Here is a 5,881-nt window from a genome sequence, read left to right as displayed (position 1 = left end):
CAACCCTGGAGACAACTACCTCAGAATAAACAACGAGTCTTCATTCTCTCGAGCCAATGGTCGTTTCTCTCCAGGAAGAGATTTCAGATCCAATCTTCGCTTGGTGGGAATTCCGGAAGGTTTGTTAGGCCCACAACCTACGAAATTCGTGGCGGAGGCTTTCGCAGAGATATTTGATCTTTCTTAACCTCCACTTCTTGCTCGCGCCATCATACACTTGCACTGAAGCCTGCAGAGGGCAGCCGCCCACGACCCTTCATAATCTGTTTCCATCTATATGATGTCAAGGAGGATATTTGGTGAAAAGCGAGCCATGGTGGGCAGCTTAAATTCAGAGACAAGATTGTGTTCGTCTTCCCAGACTTTCCGCCGGAGATTGCCAAGAAGCGGGCTGCATACTACGATGCTAAATGTCTGCTGAGGTCTATGCCAGATGTTTAGTATGGTCTAAGGAGTCTTACCGGCTTCAGAATCACAAATAACGGCGCTGAACACACATTTCATACTACAGCCATGGCATAGGCTTTTGTGAAACAACACCTATTGCCTGCTTGAACATCTATGAACGTGCTGGAGATATAATGTTTTATTTTCTCGGGTTCAGATACTATTGAAAGCACTTTACTCAGATGTGTGGTTTAATATGTTAGGATTTATTCTGTTGCTATGACAACCCCAAATGACGGATTGGCAACTGGTGTGGGGGATTTACTCAGAGAGTTTGCGTGAGGCCTCGTCAACATTGGAGAGGATAAAAAGCAAGAGAGAGAGGCGGTTGGGGTGGTTTTTCTCCCTTGTGAAAAGTCGTTTTATTGGGTGGTAATAGTTACTGGAGGACGGGTGAATGAAGAGGAAAGTGTTGCTTTGATGAGGGATTCGAGGACAACAGAAGGAGAGTGAAATACCCTGTTTGCATTGGAGAGGAGTTAAGTAACTGAGAACTGAGTCTCGTAATTGTACACGTTCGACACTGAATTGGATGTGGTTTGGAGTGTTTGGATCACGATCATAAATATCACTGAGTGGATTGTATTGATTCATTACCGATCTCTTACCTCTCCCTCCTTTATAAATGGTGATGTGAACTCTGCCTGTGACGGTGAAGAAAAACATCTCAGGACATCCTCAGCGGCATTGAAGATCGCGCCCCCTCCCCTCGGACAGAGACCCGAACGTGAGTGCTGGCTTTAAATTGCACTTTGTGAAGTGAGTTTGCAGTGCCTAAAACTGATGTTTTCCCCCACATTATATGCTTGAAGTGGAATTGCTGTGTGTGGAAGATATATTCCTTTTTGCCATGCACTCTCCATGTGTTACGCGGGCTGACGGTCAATAGTAAGAGTTCTGTGACATTGAACTGTTTCAACTGTCTGGATGTTGAGGAATTACCATCTGGGATTTGAATTAACCCCTCCGTTTGTGCTGACAGGAGAAGAGATGCCCTGTTGAAATATTTACCATCTGCCTCAGTAAAAGCCCTGTGTAATCTGTCGACTTTGAGTCTGCTGTATCCTTGCAACTTATCTGTATGGTGAGAAGTGTTTGTTCCTTCCATCGCATGTGAACTGTACACTTTGTCTGGAGCATTCATTCTGTCTGTTTCCGTAGAAACCCCGCACAGCCTGCTGATGTCGAATGTGCTGCATCCTTGTAGCCCACCTGTGCTGAGAAAAGTGGCTGTTCCCTCTGTCACGAATCTGAGGCTGGCACGCTCTGTCTGAAATATCCACTCTGTCGGTGTCAGGAGAAGCCACCTTACCGTAAGACTGTGCACCTGCCGTATACGTACTCGACTGATATCATTCACGTCAAATTTCGCATCTGTGAAGGAAGGATGGAAGGTTGGAATTACATACTTACCGGAGGAGACTTACCAGACCTCTCTCATGCCAAACACCTCCCCACCTTAAGGCTGTGTACCTGCCGTATACGTACCCGACTGATATCATTCACCTCGAATTCCGCACCTGTGAAAGAAGGAAGGAAGGTTGGAAGTACTTAATTATCAGAGGAGACTTACCAGACTGCTGGTTTGCCAATCGTATCCCCACCTGTGAAATGCCTACTTGACCACCCATCTGTCCATCTATTGCGGGGCCCGCACAGAGGAAGAGGGTGGGAGAGTCCCCGGTCGCTGCACTGTTCTCCTACGATCCCTGAGGGCAACAAAGAAGAAGATTTTAGATTAGGATTTCCAATTTGCTTTTACTTTAAAATAAAACTTGTTAAATTTATTCTCTGTCTCCGACTCTTCCCTCTGATACGCTCCTCGAGGTGGTCCTGGTTTAGATGTGGGCGCAGTCTAGCTTGGGCCACCCGACCTGTGACAATATGTATCAGAAATAGGAATACTTTTGCTGTATTTATTATTAGTTTGTGGAGATGCGTCCGAGGTAAAAATCACAATATCTCGCACACACATTGAGGTTTTTCCTCAGGGTAGCGTACACTCCAGTTGGGAGAGTCTTAGCTTGGGTCAACGGCGCAGGTTGGGGGGTGGCAGTGAGGGCGGGGGTGGATCGTTGCACTAGAGTTCTTGAAAGTGTGTTAACATTTTCTAATTTCTTTGTTCATCTCATTAGCACAAGTATGGGCCATTGCTCTTTTGTATGGTTTCATACCTTTTTGTACTTGCTGATCCTTGCATAATTATTTGGGTTTTACAAGTATTTTTTGGTCTCCCTTTTCTTTTTTTTTCTCTCTCTCTCTTTCCTTTTATTAAATGATGGGTGGTAGAGCTAATGATGATGGTTCGGTGAGATGGGTTAACTGGAGCAAGTAATTGCAGATCATAGGGGCAGATATGTAATTGTAACAGAAACATTGTTTTCAACCCCCCAATTATTGCTAATGTCTATGCCCCAAATTATGATGATGTTTCCTTTATGACTTCCTTTTTATCATGTATACCTGACCTTCACTCTCATTCATTGGTCCCGGGTGGTGATTTTAATTGTGTGATGTGTCCACGACTAGACAGGTCCTCGAAAAAAGTTATATCTCTTTCAAAATGTGCAGCAATTATTCAATCTTTTCTGCATAGCTATGGTATTCACGATCCATTTCGCTTTTTAAATCCTTCCGCAAGGAAATATTAATTATTTTTGCAAGTACATCACTCTTATTCACTAATTGTTTATTTTTTTCTAGATAATAAACTTCTTCCATATCTGCAGAACTGTTAATATAAAAGCATAGTAATTTCTGATCATGCGCCAGCTGTTTTGGAACTTAGCTTTCCAAAAGCACCCCCAAAGCATCATTCAATTCAATTTCAATTCAAGTTTATTTGTATAGTGCTTTTTACAATACAAATCGTTACAAAGCAACTTCACATAAAATTATGTTTCTACAATATTTAGTAGTAGCTAGTAGTTTGTGCACATTTGACAGGATTTTAGAAAAAATAAAAAAAAATAATAATACAAGACGTAGTCAGCTAGACGATGAACTATCAATATTATTAATTAATAGTTATTATATGATGCAGTCACACATGTAGCAATATTTGTTAGTTCTGTCTGTTGATTCAGGGTTAGCATCATCGGGGGTCCTCTGAGGGTCAGCATCATCTCTTCTCAGGTGTTCTGGATCCAGACTGGAGCTTGTGTAAATCCCGTGGCAAAACATAGAAACAAAATAGAGACATCATTAGCATAGCTGCTGATCCAACAAAGTAAAATTAGTTTAACTCAAGCTAATTAATAAAAATGCACATTTGATCAGATGCAACTACACTCACAATTTAAAAGATACATTATTCGTATGCTTGGCGAAAGAGATGTGTTTTTAATCTAGATTTAAACAGAGAGAGTGTGTCTGAACCCCCGAACATTATCAGGAAGGCTATTCCAGAGTTTGGGAGCCAAATGTGAGAAAGCTCTACCTCCTTTAGTGGACTTTGCTATCCTAGGAACTACCAAAAGTCCAGAGTATTGTGACCTTAGGGTGCGTGATGGGTTGTAGCGTGGTAGAAGGCTAGTTAGGTACGCAGGAGCTAAACCATTTAGGGCCTTATAGGTAAGTAATGATAATTTGTAACTGATACGGAACTTAATATGTAGCCAGTGCAGAGACTGTAAAATTGGGGTAATGTGATCATATTTTCTTGACCTCGTAAGGACTCTAGCTGCTGCATTTTGGACTACCTGTAGCTTGTTTATTGACGAAGCAGGACAACCACCTAGAAGTGCATTACAATAGTCCAGTCTAGAGGTCATAAATGCATGAACTAGCTTTTCTGCATCAGAAACAGATAACATGTTTCATAACTTGGCAATGTTTCTAAGATGGAAGAATGCAGTTTTTGTAACATTGGAAATATGATTTTCAAAAGACAAATTGCTGTCTAATATAACACCCAGATTTCTGACTGTAGAGGAAGTAACAGTACATCCATCTAGTTGCAGATTGTAATCTACAAGATTCTGTGTAGTGTTTTTTGGTCCAATAATTAATATTTCTGTCTTATCCGAATTTAATTGGAGAAAATTATTTGTCATCCAATCTTTTAAATTTTTAACACACTCTGTTAGCTTAGATAATTGGGAAGTTTCATCTGGTCTCGTTGAGATATATAGCTGAGTATCATCAGCATAACAGTGGAAGTTAATTCCGTATTTTCTAATAATATTACTAAGGGGCAACATGTATATTGAAAATAGAAGGGGACCTAGGACGGATCCTTGTGGCACTCCATATTTTACTGATGATAAATGAGATGACACCCCATTTAAGTAAACAAAATGGTAGCGATCGGACAGGTAGGATCTAAACCATCTTAGAGCCTGCCCTTGAATACCTGTATAGTTTTGTAATCGATCTATGAGTATGTCATGATCTATTGTGTCAAACGCAGCACTAAGATCAAGTAAGACTAGAAATGAGATGCAGCCTTGATCTGACGCAAGGAGCAGGTCATTTGTAATTTTAACAAGTGCAGTTTCTGTGCTATGGTGGGGCCTAAAACCTGACTGAAATTCTTCATACAGATCATTTTTATGCAGGAAGGTGCTCAATTGAGCAGACACAACTTTTTCTAAAAGTTTAGACATAAATGGAAGATTTGAAATAGGCCTATAATTTGCCAGTACACTAGGATCTAGTTTTGGTTTCTTAATAAGAGGCTTGATAACCGCCAGCTTGAATGGTTTTGGGACGTGACCTAAAGATAACGACGAGTTTATAATATTGAGAAGCGGTTCTTCGGCTACAGGTAACAGCTCTTTCAGTAATTTAGTGGGTACAGGATCTAATAAACATGTTGTTGGTTTAGATACAGTGATAAGTTTATTTAGCTCTTCCTGTCCTATATTTGTAAAGCACTGCAGTTTATCTTTGGGTGCGATGGATGAAATGAAGTGTTAGACGCTGTAGAATCTACATTCGCTATTGTATTTCTAATGTTATCTATTTTATCAGTGAAGAAATTCTTTACTATTTTACGGGTCTTCTTCTGACACAGACAGAGTGGATATTCCAGACATAGCATGCCAGCCTCAGATTCGTGACAGAGGGAACAGCCACTTCTCTCAGCACAGGTGGGCTACAAGGATGCAGCAAACTCGAAGTCAGCAGGCTGTGTGGGGTTTCTGCTTAGACAGACAGAATGAATGCTCCAGACAAAGTATACAATTCACATGCGTTGGAAGGAACAAACACTTACCCTCAGGAATTAATACCACTGACTATAAAGAAATAAACTCAATTTAAACAATACTATGTAAATTTGTACACATCGGAATATCCTCAAGATGTATCTTTAATGAAAACTTTCTTAGATAAATTAGATTTCCCCACTGTATAAAACATTGTGTGATTTTTCGGATGAGGATGTTCAAGTCGAACAAATAGCTGATGCGATTGCTTCCTTGAAAACAGG

The 5,881-nt window shown here is 40.7% G+C and overlaps 1 long non-coding RNA gene across 1 annotated transcript; it reads left to right on the top strand.

The window, feature by feature from the left end:
• Nucleotides 1-641: 641 nt before the first annotated feature.
• Nucleotides 642-2,283, top strand: LOC113065940 (uncharacterized). The gene is made up of 3 exons (XR_003279094.1): nucleotides 642-1,174; nucleotides 1,430-1,531; nucleotides 1,609-2,283. It is a non-coding gene; the product is annotated as an uncharacterized LOC113065940 (long non-coding RNA).
• Nucleotides 2,284-5,881: the final 3,598 nt, after the last annotated feature.

The sequence above is a fragment of the Carassius auratus genome, chromosome 49, assembly GCF_003368295.1.
Source record: "Carassius auratus strain Wakin chromosome 49, ASM336829v1, whole genome shotgun sequence".
Taxonomy (NCBI): Eukaryota; Metazoa; Chordata; class Actinopteri; order Cypriniformes; family Cyprinidae; genus Carassius; species Carassius auratus.
This window is presented reverse-complemented; position numbering and strand designations above follow the sequence as displayed.